This window comes from Bos indicus, chromosome 14 (genome assembly GCF_029378745.1).
Source record: "Bos indicus isolate NIAB-ARS_2022 breed Sahiwal x Tharparkar chromosome 14, NIAB-ARS_B.indTharparkar_mat_pri_1.0, whole genome shotgun sequence".
NCBI lineage: Eukaryota > Metazoa > Chordata > Mammalia > Artiodactyla > Bovidae > Bos > Bos indicus.
Window position 1 is genome coordinate 56,379,912 of NC_091773.1, and position 15,675 is coordinate 56,395,586.

A 15,675-nucleotide genomic window follows, 5' to 3' on the forward strand; every position below is an offset into this window, starting at 1 on the left:
TTCAGCCAAGCCAATATTATATCCTGACAGTGGATATGGGTTTGTTGGCCATCATAGAATATTTTCCTTCACTTTGACTCATAATTTCAAAACAACAACTTTATTATTATGATTATGTTTCTTATGTAGATTTTTCCATTAGGCAAAAAATACAATGGTCAGATGATATATAGAACTCCAGGGCACTTGATCATTATGTGCTGTGCGCTAAGTTGCTTCAGTCATGTCTGCACTTTGTGACCCTATGGACATTACACTTATCATTAAAAATTATGAAATGGATTTCTGGGTTGTACGTCATTCTCTTGTAGCCTGGTTAGCAGGAGGTTTGCTGAGCCTTATCTTTTTATTCTTAATTAGCTCTCTTGTTTTCTGGAAATTATTCAAGAGTAATTTCCTGAAAAGAGTGTACTGAAAATTTTTACCTTGAATATTTAAACATGTCTTTATTATGTGATCATACTTGTTTGAAATATTGGTCAGATACAAAATTCTTGATTGAAAATAATTTTACTCTTTATTTTGCATGCCTATTATGTTGTCTTTATGCCTATTATATTATATTATATTAGCTTTCAGTATGGCTACTGGGAAGCCTGACACCATTCTGATTCACGATTCTTAGATGAGACCTGTTTTGTTTGATGTTTTTTTCAGTGGTAGCTTTTGGATCTTTCTAGGCACTGCATAGTCATTCTATAGCTTTTCAAGAGAGGTGTTTTGAGACACATCCTATCCGTAAACAAACTAAGACTCAAGGAAATTAAATAAGTTTCTCAATCACAGAAAAACTAGAAAATGCCAGAAGCATATTCAAACACAGTCTAATCCAAGAGTGTATGTATTTTATGTGCTTTACATTACACTCTAACCGTTAATTTGCAGAGTTCCAAATAGCAAGGAGAGATTTTTAAAAACTTTCATATGTGATCAATGCAAAGAAATAGAGGAAAACAATAGAATGGGAAAGAGTAGGAATCTCTTCAAGAAAATCAGAGATACCAAGGGAACATTCCATGCAAAATGGGCTCAATAAGGACAGAAATGGTAGGGACCTAACAGAAGCAGAAGATATTAAGAAGAGGTGGCAAGAATACACAGAAGAACTGTACAAAAAAGATCTTTATGATCCAGATAATCACCATGGTGTGATCACTCACATAGAGTCAGATATCCTGGAATGTGAAGTCAAGTAGGCCTTAGGAAGTATCACTACAAACAAAGGTGGTGGAGGTGATGGAATTCCAGTTGAGCTATTTCAAATCCTGAAAGATGATGCTGTGAAAGTGTTGCACTCAATATGTCAGCAAATTTGGAAGACTCAGCAGTGGGCACAGGACTGGAAAAGGTCAGTTTTCATTCCAATCCCCAAAAAAGGCAATGCCAAGGAATACTCAAACTCCTGCACAATTGCACTCATCTCACATGCTAGTAAAGTAATGCTCAAAATTCTCCAAGCCAGGCTTCAGCAATACGTGAACCATGAACTTCCAGATGTTGAAGCTGGTTTTAGAAAAGGCAGAGGAACCAGAGATCAAATTGCCAACATCCGCTGGATCATGGAAAAAGCAAGAGAGTTCCAGAAAAACATCTATTTCTGCTTTCTTGACTATGCCAAAGTCTTTGACTGAGTAGATCACAATAAACTGTGGAAAATTCTGAAACAGATGGGAATACTAGACCACCTGACTTGCCTCTTGAGAAACCTATATGCAGGTCAGGAAGCAACAGTTAGAACTGGACATGGAACAACAGACTGGTTCCAGATAGGAAAAGGAGTTCGTCAAGGCTGTATATTGTCACCCTGCTTATTTAACTTATATGCAGAGTACATCATGAGAAATGCTGCACTGGATGAAGCACAACCTAGAATCAAGATTGCCAGGAGAAATATCAATAACCTCAGATATGCAGATGACACCATCCTTATGGCAGAAAGTGAAGAAGAACTAAAGAGCCTCTTGATGAAAGTGAAAGAGGAGAGTGAAAAAGTTGGCTTAGAGCTCAACATTCAGAAAACTGAGATCATGGCATCTGGTCCCATCACTTCATGGCAAATAGATGGGGAAACAGTGGAAACAGTGTCAGACTTTATTTTTCTGGGCTCCAAAATCACTGCAGATGGTGATTGAAGCCATGAAATTAAAAGATGCTTACTCCTTGGAAGGAAAGTTATGACCAACCTAGACAACATATTAAAAAGCAGAGATATTACTTTGCCAACAAAGGTCCATCTAGTCAAGGCTATGGTTTTTTCAGTGGTCATGTATGGATTGTGAGAGTTGGACTGTGAAGAAAGCTGAGCGCCAAAGAATTGATGCTTTTGAACTGTGGTGTTGGAAAAGACTCTTGAGAGTCCCTTGGACTGCAAGGAGATCCAACCAGTCCATCCTAAAGGAGATCAGTCCTGGGTGTTCATTGGAAGGACTGATGTTGAAGCTGTAACTCCAATACTTTGGCCACCTGATGCGAAGAGCGGACTCATTGGAAAAGACCCTGATGCTGAGAAAGATTGAGGGCAGGAGGAGAAGGGGACGAGAGAGGATGAGATAGTTGGATGGCATCACCGACTCAATGGACATGAGTTTGGGCAAGCTCTGGGAGATGGATGAAGGACCGGGAAGCCTGGCGTGCTGTAGTCCATGGGGTCCCAAAGAGTCCCCATGACTCAGACGTGACTGAGCGACAATAACAGTTAATACTTTAAGGTTTATGGAAAGTGGGAATTCAGTTAGACTTTTCTTTTTTTTTCTAATTGTTTTTCTGAAGAATTACAGTGATTCACAGTATGACTACTAAAATACCATTTTTTATTCTTGTGGAAGATGAAGGATAAATCCAAATTATTATAGATAAAATAATTTTATTAGTTACTTAAGGATTGTTGTTACATTAAAATATATAGGACTGTGTACATCAAGATAAATAATCCAATTTCAAATTTCTTACATATTTCAAAATCACAGTCAATACACATTTAATGCATCTATTCCAGTTTGATTCTCTTCAACACATGTTCTAATTTCTTCTCACACAAGACAGCTTTCTTATTTTAATGTGCTCCAGGATGATTAACATCTTGATATCAGTTGTCTGTCTCCTAAAGTGTTGCAAATGTGACTTGTCTTTTATAAGGTGTGCTAAATGTGTCTTCCATTTCTTTGGGTTGTTTTTGTTAAATCTGTGATAACTTCTCTAAAGGCCTCATTCCAAAAAGCAACCGGTTCAGTGACTATTACATTTATACATAAAGAAGTTTTATTATAGCAAGATGTAATGCGATACTTTTATAGATGTCAAAGCACAGAGGTTGAATTTTATTTGCAACAAGTATGCTTAAATAACATGCCGGTTACATTTTACTGGAGGCTGTTCTTATCACCAAATTATATATATTAGGCTCTTATGTACTATGCAAAATAAATAGGAAATGAAATCCCTTTCCTCTATAATTCTTAGGCCAGAAAAAGTAAAATATAAACAAAAGATATATAATATGTAAAATATGATGTTCAAGGCAAATATAAATCAGTATGCGAATCCAAACCTAGCAGGTGGTATCCACTCATCTTTTACCACCATAGTTTCACAACATTCACTTAATCTTTTTATATTTGATTCAGTATACACAACGTATACTTTACACTAGAAAAAGGAGAATTGGGACTTCTATATTACCCATTATAGATGTCTCAATCTTGCCAACCTCCCCCAGAATGTGTCATGCAACACACATACACATGCAAATAAAGCAAGTGTAAAGAGTTCATTAGTTCTGCTCTATTAGCCCTGATTTTCAGAAAAAGAAATTCAAAATTGGTTTCTTAGGGGAGAAAGTGCTTTAATATATTCTATGCCAAAGGATGTTTTATGGGATGGTAACAGCCATCAGAAGAAACCAATAAATTGGGGAAGGGTTCCATAGCCAAACTGGTTAAAATCTCATTTTTTTTTTCTTTTTCTGCTACATAATATTTAAGACTTTAATATGCTGTGATATACTCATTATAATCTCTATAATAAGAATGACACATTTTATTAAAAGTTCCAAGATTAATTTGACTGGAGAAACTTTTTAATTTATTTTTGCCTGTGCTGGGTCTCCTGTGGAGGTACGGATCAGTAGTGGTCTGCCACAGGGACAGGAGCTCTGGGTGCAGCAGACTTGGATTTGGCATAAGCCCTCTTGTAAGAGGTCATCACTAACCCCACTATAGAGCTGCCAGAACTTACACAGGACTGGGAAATAGACTCTTGGAGGGCACAAACAGAACCTTGTGCCTAGGACCCAGGAGAAAGGAGCAGTGACTCCACAAGAAACTGACCAGACTTGCCTGTGAGTGTCCAGGAGTCTCCAGTGGAGGTGTGGGTCGGTGCTGGCCTCCTGCAGGGTTTGGGGCACTGAGTGTAGCAGTACATGCATGGGATCTTTTGAAGGAGGTCACCATGATCTTCGTTACCTCCACCATAGTTTGAAAGTGAAAGTGAAAGTGAAGTCTCTCGGTCCTGTCCAACCCTTTTCGACCCCATGGACTGTAGCCTATCAGGCTCCTCCGTCCGTGGGATTTTCCAGGCAAGAGTGCTGGAGTGGATTGCCATTTCCTTCTTCAGGGGATCTTCCCAACCCAGGAATTGAACCCGGGTCTCCTGCGTTGCAGGCAGATGCTTTACCATCTGCGCCACCAGGGAAGCCCAATAGTTTGGCCACCATAGTTTGTGAATTCGCTCAGTGTCCAACTCTTTGCGACCGCATGGACTGTAGCCTACCAGGCTCCTCTGTCCATGGGATTTTCCAGGCAATAGTATTGGAGTGGATTGCCATTTCCTTCTCCAGGGGAATCTTCCTGATCCAGGGATCGAACCCCAGTCTCCCTCATTGTAGACAGATGCTTTACCGCCTGAGCCACCATAGTCTGGCCCCAGGTAAATTACAGGGAAGGAACACAGCACCACCCATCAAAAGAAAAATGGATTAAAGATTTACTGAGAATGGCCCTTCAGAATAAGACCCAGTTTCCCCCTCAGTCAGTCTCTCCCATAAAGAAGCTTCAATAAGCCTCTTATCCTTCTGCATCAGAGGACAGACAGACTGAAAACCACAATCACAGAAAACTAACCAATCTGATCACATGGACCATAGCCTTGACTAACTCAATGAAACTATGAGCCATGCCATGTAGGGCCACCCAAGATGGATGGATCATGATGGAGAGTTCTGACTAAATGTGGTCCACTGGAGAAGGGAATGGCAAACCACTTCAATATTCTTTCCTTGAGAACCCCATGAACAGTATGAAAAGACAAAAAGATAGGACACAGAAAGATGAACTTCCCAGGTCAGTAGGTGCCCAATATGCTACTGGAGATCAGTGGAGAAATAACTCCAGAAAGAATGAAGAGATGGAGCTAAAGCAAAAACAACACCCAGCTGTGGATATGACTGGTGATGGAAGCAAGGTCTGATGCTGTAAAGACCAATACTGCATAGGAACCTGGAATCTTAGGTCTATGAATCAAGACAAATTCGAAGTGATCCAACAGGAGATGGCAAGAGTGAACATCGACATTTTAGGAATCAGCTAACTAAAATGGACTGGAATGGGTGAATTTAACTCAGATGACCATTATATCTACTATTGTGGGCAGGAATCTCTTAGAAGAAATGGAGTAGCCATCATAGTCAACAAAAGAATCTGAAATGCAGTACCTGGATGCAATCTCAAAAATGGCAGAATGATATCTGTTCATTTCCAAGGCAAACCATTCAATATCACAGTAATCCAAGTCTATGCCCCGACCAGTAACGCTGAAGAAGCTGCAGTTGAACAATTCTATGAAGATCTACAAGACCTTCTAGAAAAAAGACCCCCAAAAAATGTCCTTTTCATTATAGGGGACTTGAATGCAAAAGTAGGAAGTCAAGAAACTCCTGAGTAACAGGCAAATTTGGCCATGGAGTACAGAATGAAGCCAGGCAAAGGCTAATAGAGTTTTGCCAAGAGAACACACTGGACACAGCAAACACCCTCTTCCTAAAACACAAGAGAAGACTCTACACATGGACATCACCATATGGTCAACACTGAAATCGGATTGATTATATTCTTTGCAGCCAAAGATGGAGAAGCTCTATACAGTCAGCAAAAACAAGACTAGGAGCTAACTGTGGCTCAGATCATGACCTCCTTGTTGTCAAATTCAGACTTAAATTGAAGAAAGTAGGGAAAACCACTCGACCATTCAGGTATGAGCTAAATCAAATCCCTTATCATTTTACAGTGGAAGTGGGAAACAGATTTAAGGGATTAGAGATGATAGAGTGCCTGATGAACTATGGACTGTGGTTCCTGACATTGTACAGGAGACAGGGATCAAGACCATCCCCAAGAAAAAGAAATGCAAAAAGGCAAAATGGCTGTCTGAGGAGGCCTTACAAATAGCTGTGAAAAGAATAGAAGTGAAAAGCAAAGAAGAAAAGGAAAGATATAACCATTTGAATGCAGCGTTCCAAAGAATAGCAAGAGAGATTAAAAAAAAAAAAAGTCTTCCTCAGTGATTAGTGTAAAGAAATAGAGGAAAACAACAGAATGGGAAAGACTAGAGATCTCGTCCAGAAAACTAGAGATACCAAAGGAACATTTCATGCAAAAATGGGCTCGATAAAGGACCGAAATGGTATGGACCAAACAGAAGCAGAAGATATTAAGAAGTGGCAAGAATATGTTCGTCTAATCAAGGCTATGGTTTTTCCTGTGGTCATGTATGAATGTGAGAATTGAACTGTGAAGAAGGCTGAGCACCAAAGAATTGATGCTTTTGAACTGTGGTGTTGGAGGAGACTCTTGAGAGTCCCTTGGACTGCAAGGAGATCCAACCAGTCCATTCTGAAGGAGATCAGCACTGGGATTTCTTTGGAAGGAATGATGCTAAAGCTGAAACTCCATTACTTTGGCCACCTCATGTGAAGAGTTGACTCATTGGAAAGGACTCTGATGCTGGGAGGGATTGGGGGCAGAAGGAGAAGGGGACGACAGAGGATGAGATGGCTGGATGCCATCGAGTCTCAGTGAACTCCGGGAGGTGGTGATGGACAGGGAGGCCTGGCATGCTGCGATTCATGGGGTCGCAAGGAGTCGGACATGACTGAGTGACTGATCTGATCTGATCTGATCTGATACAAAAAAGATCTTCACGACCCAGATAACCACGATGGTGTGATCACTCACGTAGAGCCAGACATCCTGGAATGTGAAGTTGAGTGGGCCTTAGGAAGCATCACTACAAACAAAGCTAGTGGAGGTGATGGAATTCCAGTTGAGCTATTTCAAATCATGAAAGATGATGCTGTGAAAGTGTTGCACTCAATATGTCAGCAAATTTGAAAACTCAGCAGTGGACACAGGACTAGAAAGGTGAGTTTTCATTTCAATCCCAAAGAAAGGCAATGCCAAAGAATACTCAAAATACTGCACAATTGCACTCATCTCATACCCTAGTAAAATAATGCTCAAAATTCTCCAAGCAAGGCTTCAGCAACACGTGAACTGGAAGCTTCTAGATGTTCAAATTGGTTTTAGAAAAGGCAGAGGAACCAGAGATCAAATTGTCAACATCTGCTGGATCATGGAAAAAGCAAGAAAGTTCCAGAAAAACATTTATTTCTGCTTTATTGACTATGCCAAAGCCTTTGACTGGGTGGATCACAATAAACTGTGGAAAATTCTGAAAGAGATGGGACTACCAGACCACCTGACCTGCCTCTTGAGAAACCTATATGCAGGTCAGGAAGCAACAGTTAGAACTGGACATGGAACAACAGACTGGTTTCAAACTGGTAAACGAGTCCATCAAGGCTGTATATTATCACTCTGCTTATTTAACTTCTATGCAGAGTACATCATCAGAAACGCTGGACTGGATGAAGCACAAGCTGAAATCAAGATTGCCAGGAGAAATATCAATAACCTCAGATATGCAGATGACACCACCCTTATGGCAGAAAGTAAAGAAAAACTAAAGAGCCTCTTGATGAAAGTGAAAGAGGAGAGTGAAAAAGTTGGCTTAGAGCTCAACATTCAGAAAACGAAGATCATGGCATCCTGTCCCATCACTTCATGGGAAATAGATGGGGAAACAGTGGAAACAGTGTAAGACTTTATTTTTGGGGGCTCCAAAATCACTGCAGATGGAGATTGCAGCCAAGAAATTAAAAGATGCTTACTCCTTGGAAAGAAAGTTATGACCAACCTAGATTGCATATTCAAAAGCAGAGACATTACTTTGCCAACAAAGGTCTGCCTAGTCAAGGCTATGGTTTTTCCAGTAGTCATGTATGGATGTGAATTCAGTTCAGTTCAGTTCAGTCGCTCAGTCGTGTCCAACTCTTTGCAACCCCATGAATTGCAGCACGCCAGGCCTCCTTGTCTATCACCAACTTCCTGGAATTCACTCAAACTCATGTGCATCGAGTCGGTGATACCATCTAGCCATCTCATCCTCTGTTGTCCCCTTCTCCTCCTGCCCCCAATCCCTCCCAGCATCAGAGTCTTTTCCAATGAGTCAGTTCTTCACATGAGGTGGCCAAAGTACTGGAATTTTGCTTCAGCATCATTCCTTCCAAAGAAATCCCAGGGCTGATCACCTTAGAATGGACTGTTTGGATCTCCTTGCAGTCCAAGGGACTCTCAAGAGTCTCCTCCAACTCCACAGTTCAAAAGCATCAATTCTTCGGTGCTCAGCCTTCTTCACAGTCTAAATTTCACATCCATACATGACCACTGCCATAAGGGTGGTGTCATCTGCATATCTGAGGTTATTGATATTTCTCCTGGCAATCTTGATTCCAGCTTGTGCTTCATCCAGTCCAGTGTTTCTCATGATGTACTGCATATAAGTTAAATAAGTAGAGTGACAATATACAGCCTTGACATACTCCTTTTCCTTTTTGGAACCAGTCTGTTGTTCCATGTCCAGTTCTAACTGTTGCTTCCTGACCTGCATATAGGTTTCTCAAGAGGCAGGTCAGGTGGTCTGGTATTCCCATCTCTTTCAGAATTTTCCACAGTTTATTGTGATCCACACAGTCAAAGGCTTTGGCATAGTCAATAAAGCAGAAATAGATGTTTTTCTGGAACTTTCTTGCTTTTTCCATGATCCAGCAGATGTTGACAATTTGATCTCTGGTGCCTCTGCCTTTTCTAAAACCAGCTTCAACATCTGGAAGTTCCCAATTCATGTATTTCTGAAGCCTGGCTTGGAGAATTTTGAACATTACTTTACTAGCATGTGAGATGAGTGCAATTATGCAGTAATTTGAGTATTCTTTGGCATTGCCTTTCCTTGGGATTGGAATGAAAACTGACCTTTTCCAGTCCTGTGTCCACTGCTGAGTTTTCCAAATTTGCTGGCATATTGAGTGCAGCACTTTCACAGCATCATCTTTCAGGATTTGATGTACAATACATAGATTAGATTTTAGTGCAATGCAGCTATTATGTAACACTGCAATGGTGAATATTAATATTACGCATTTTTCAAAATCCACAGAAAAAACACAAAGAATGAAGCCTAATGTAAATCATACTTTTCATTAGTAATAATGTATTGGTTCATGAATTATAACAAATGTATTGCTGTTGTGAAAGCTGTTAATAATAGGGAAAACTGTATACAGAGTAGGAGGCAGGGAGAGAAGGTAGATGCAAACTCTGACTTTTTGCTCAAGTTTTCTCTAAACCAAAACTGCTCTAAAAAGTAGAATCAATTCTAGTTTGAAGACCACTAATTTTGGGGGATTGCATTTTAATAAGGACTAGCCATTTCTGGGCCATTTGTTTAAAAAAATAGTGAACATAGCTTGAGTTAGGGGCATACATCTCTGAGAGACAATAATAGTTTATGTTATAGATGTCATTTATAATAAACTATTTATTTTCCATATCACTCATTTTCTAAACAGAAGACTCTCCTTGAATGGACCATGAATATAACTTTGAGACCCCCTTTATGTTAGTACTAACTATACAACTTCTTTAAAATTGCCTTTTCTTCTCACAGTTTCTCTTAAATCACTTCAAATATATAATGGGAAATGCTTTCATGTTTTTTGTCAAAATTAACGCACCCTTTGCCCTCCCTTTATGAGGCTTGTGAAGGTACTTTAAGGGAATGCACCCACCAATTCTGGGATGTATGCCCTGGGAGGTTAGCTGGTGGTAGACTCCTTATTCAGAGAAGGCAATGGCACCCCACTCCAGTACTCTTGCCTGGAAAATCCCATGGACGGAGGAGCCTGGTAGGCTGCAGTCCATGGGGTCGCGAAGGGTCGGACACGACTAAGCGACTTCACTTTGACTTTTCACTTTCATGCACTGAGAAGAAAATGGCAACCCACTCCAGCGTTCTTGCCTGGAGAATCCCAGGGATGGGGGAGCCTGGTGGGCTGCCGTCTATGGAGTCGCACAGAGTCGGACACGACTGAAGCGACTTAGCAACAGCAGCAGCAGCAGCAGCAGACTCCTTATTATACATACTCAAGTAGCCTATGATTGGCCTGAAATTTTTGCATTATTTTTTACCACTTGAATGCAAAAGGGGAGAGGAAAATCCCTCAAACTCCTGAAATTGCTATTTCCAAGTGTTCTAATGAAATTTCAACAACTGAGTTTGACCAGCTTATTGAAACCTTGCAGCTCAAGCTGACTCTAAACCTGTCTTCAATCAAGCTGACCACAACCTGCAGTCAGGAAAGAAGTAGGCATTTGCTGTTATGTCCCTTCTTATCAGTACAAAATGCTATTCTATTTTATAACTCCCCACAACTCTCACCAGCCCCAACTTCCTCTTTCACACCTCCCAACCCGTTGCCAACCAAAATATTGTGATCCTATATTTTTCAGGAAGATAAATCACGGGAATGAAATTTTTCAATGAGGACTTTTATCGGAACAACATTGGCAGGCAGGTTCTTTACCCTGAGCCACCAGAGACGTGAGTTCAATCCCTGATCAGGATGATCCCCTAGAGAAGGACATGGCAACCCACTCCAGTATTCTTGCCCGGAGAATCCCATGGACAGAGGAGGCTGACAGGCTACAGTCCAAATTACAGTGGCAATGTTTTTTTTAGCATATTCACAGCATTGTTCACCCATAACCACAATCTAGTTTTAGAATATTTTAATCATGACTAAAAGAAACCCTGTACTCACTAGCATTCTCCTCTATACCACCCACCTCCACATTCAGTTCACATAAACTGAACTGAACCACCAGTCAACTTTCTGTCTCTATATATTTGCCTATTCTGAACATTTTATATGAATGTAATCATGCAATATATGAGCTTTTGTGATTGCTTTTCATCACTTAGCATATTGTAGCATGTGTCAGTAGTTAATTTCATTTTATTGATTAAGAAATTGCATGTTATGAAATATCAAATTTTATTTATCATTTCATCAGTTGAGGGACATTTAGGTTATGAACTTTTTGGCTATTAAAAGAAATGCTGCTTTGAACATTTGTATACAAGTTTTTGTCAGAGTATTTGTTAATTTTGGGGGGTAAATACTTAGTAGAATCACTGCATCATATGGTAATTCTTTGTTTATTTTAGGAAATGCCAAATTTTTTCCCAAAGAGGCAGTACCATTTTACATTTCCACCAGCAAAGTAGGAAGGCTCCACTGTCTCCACATTCAATCTTTTTTATACATTCAGTTCAGTTCAGTCACTCAGTCGTGTCCGACTATTTGCGACCCCATGAATTGCAGCACGCCAGGCCTCCCTGTCCATCACCAACTCCCGGAGTTCACTCAAACTCACGTCCATCGAGTCAGTGATGCCATCCAGCCATTTCATCCTCTGTTGTCCCCTTCTCCTCCTGCCCCCAATCCCTCCCAGCTTCAAAGTCTTCTCCAATGAGTCAACTCTTCACATGAGGTGGCCAAAGTAATGGAGTTTCAGCTTCAGCATCATTCCTTCCAAAGAACACCCAGGACTGATCTCCTTTAGGATGGACTGGTTGGATCTCCTTGCAATCCAAGGGACTCTCAAGAGTCTTCTCCAACACCACAGTTAAAAAGCATCAATTCTTCAGTGCCCAGCTTTCTTCACAGTCCAACTCTCACATCCATACATGACCACTGGAAAAACCATAGCCTTAACTAGACGGACCTTTGTTGGCAAAGTAATGTCTCTGCTTTTGAATATGCCATTTAGTTTAGTCATAACTTTCCTTCCAAGGAGTAAGCATCTTTTAATTTCATGGCTGCAATCACCATCTGCAGTGATTTTGGAGCCCAAAAAAATAAAGTCTGACACTGTTTCCACTGTTTCCGCATCTATTTCCCATGAAGTGATACAACTTTCTCAAAAACAAAAAGACATGAGGAAGGAAGGAAGAGAGAGGGGAAGGGAAGGAGAAAAGGAAGGAAGGAAAGAAGGAAGGAGGGAGGACTTCCCTGGAGGGTCCAGTGGTTAAGACTGTGCTTCTAATGCACAGGGCCCAGATTCAATCCTGGTTCAGGAACAAAGATGCCACATGCCCCACGATATGGCCAACAGTTAAAAAAAAAAAAAACAACAACCTTAAAAAAAAAGAAGGGTGGGAAGAAAGGAGGAAGGGAGGGAGAGGGAAGGAGAGACAGAGGAAATAAGTCAGCTAATGCTTTCCTGCTGATAAGGTCATTCTAATGATGGACTAGACCTTTGGAGTTAGGTATTACGAAAATAAAGTCTAAACTGCACTGACATTTTCTTCCCTACATTATCAGCCATTTGCCTCTGAAATCATGATTCTAAATATTTTTATGATATATGAAAAAATGTAAAAATGCAAGAAACAAAACAGTGTTTATGTATTCACACATATTTTCATACAGGCATGCAAAGTAAAGATTATGGAAAAAAATACACTAGGGTTGTAATAAGTGCCATCTCTAGAAATCAAAATTGCACATCAATTTTTTTCCTCCTCATTTTGCTTATCTATAACTATCTTTGTAAAAACAGTACGCATGTGGAGCTTTTTTGCTTTGAGAAGAAAATATGATCCTTCTGTCAGTGGGCCCCATAGCCCACTGGTTCTCAACCTGGCTGAACATTAGAATCACAAAAGGAGCTTTTAAGAAAAATACCAATGTCCTGACCTGCTTCCTGAGAAATTCATACTCAGGTCATCTGGGATGATTCCAATGTATAAACAGAGTAAGGACTACACCCTGTACCTTCAGTTCTCTGCTATCTCATTTGTTGAGTTTTGCTGGAGGGAAAAAAAGCTTTTCTACAGGCTGACAGTCTCCTGGTGTGAGCTTAGCTGAGGCTATTTTATTTATGGTTTTCAAGGTATTATATTTACTGAGTTACATCTGGAGAAGCTTCCTTAGTATCAAGAGGCTACTTCAAGAAACATGTGAAGAGGTGTCCCAAACTTTCTTCTGGCAAGTGTCATGGGAAGATCAGCAACTTAAACACTGAAATGAAACCATCTGGCACTTAAGGAGTTTTATACACATAGTAAGGTGCAATTTTTAAGCCAGTCTTCAAAATAAAGCTGTCTTTGGCTTAATGAATAGTAATATTTAGACAGTGATTTGTCATGCAGTCCTCTGCTGTGTGGTAACGAGAGATGCATTGAAGTGGTCTGGGGATGGGAGAGAGAAGATGAAAGTAAACACCTAAGGCTTCAGTAAGAATATGCATCACTGAATATTCTGTATATGTTGACTTTTGCTTTTTATGTACAGTAGGCAGTTGGAGAGAAATTCTGTCCATTAAAATTCTTGATACTGATATCTATCATAAACTAACATACTTTTTGAATGAAGAACAAAGTAGTAAGGTTTCTGGATGAATAATGGGGCAGTGTGACTATATGTGTCTGATACGTTCAAAAACTAGGGATATTTGATGTTCCTGTCAGAAGGATCTACTCCTAAAACATCTAAAGCCTTTTAGGTTAAAAAAATTGAAAGCATACATTCCTTGATAAATCTTACTCTTAGCTCCTGTCCGGTTTCTGTTTGGTGGGAGAAACCAGGTGTAAGAAACCAGTGTAAGAAAACAGGTAAAGAGAATGGTTGTCTTTCTCTGTGACAAGGGGAGACAGTGCTACTGAATTTAAACAGCTCTTTCATGAATGAGAATGAAAATTATTTTTGACTTTTCATCCACAAATCTATTTTAATGTTTCAAGGTACATAGTAGTTATGTGGGGAAAACAGCGACAAACGACATTATTCAGGCCTTCAAATTCTATGATCCAGAAGAAAAAATACAAATCCTTAAAAAATTATTAGGCAAAGTAGAATTTTTTTTAAAAAATCATGAAAATGATCTACAGTTCTGTAAAATTTCTAAGAATAAAGAGAGCACTTTGGATGTTGAAGATGTTTAATGTTTTTCTTGCATGATATCAAAGCTGAATTTTCTCCCACCTTTTAGAAAGTGGTACCAGCTTTCAAATGAACCTGTGATCCTTTCAAATTAAATTGCAAGAGTTTTGTTTATCCTTTTCCTTCACTGCATTGTTTACAATTATTATTTCTATATGATAAATGTCAGCAGTGTTTCAGTGTTTTGATGTTTTGGCTCCTCCTAAAAATAGCCAAATTACCTGTAAATTTAGAATGTTAATTTGTAATCACATTGGACATTCATATCAGAGAAGATGCAAGATCTCTCTCTTCATCTGCATATCTCAGGTTGTTGCTGTTTCTTCTCCTTTGGAAGAGAACTTCTTTTGGGAAGTTTAAACTTCTTTTTTTTAATGCCATATTAATAACTATCAATCATATTTCATCCATAGTTTACTTTTATTAAACAATATAACTTATAATACTATATTAGCTTCAGGTGTATAGCATAGTGATTCAATATTTTTATACATTATGAAAGAAAGTGAAAGTGAAGTCGCTCAGTCGTGTCCGACTCTTTGCGACCCCACAGACGGTAGCCTACCGGGCTCCGCCGTCCATGGGATTTTCCAGGCAAGAATACTGAAGTGGGCTGCCATTTCCTTCTCCAGCGGACCTTCCCAACCCAGGGATCGAACCCAGGTCTCCTGCATTGCAGACAGACGCTTTACTGTCTGAGCCACCAGGGAAGCCCTACATTATGAAATGATCACAATGTGATCATTTAAATGATCACAATAGTTTCCATATGTCACCATACAAAGTTATTTCAATATTATTAACTATATTTCCTATGCCGTATATTACTGAAATTTAAATTTTTAATGTTTAAACATAATAATTATGATGTTTATCATTTATTAAGCTCTTTCACTTTGCTCCTTCTTCTGTGTTTATATTGCTGTAAGTGTATTACTTTATTTAATATTTTAAAAAATCCTGTGTATAATTTTTCTTGTACTTCCCAGATGGCTCATTGGTAAAGATTCCACCCCCCAATGCAAGAGACACAGGAGATGCAGGTTTGATCCCTGGGTCAGAAATCCTCTGGAAGAGGAAATGGCAACTTATTCCAATATTCTTGACTGGAAAAAATCCCATGGACAGAGGAGCCTGGTGAGCTACAGGTCCGCAAAGAGTCAGACACAACTAAGCCACTTAGCACACATGCATGTACACTTCATAGTTACTATAATTCCTGAAAATGCACATAATACCTTGTTTTTATTGACTTAAACTACAACAAGCAGTGAAAAGAC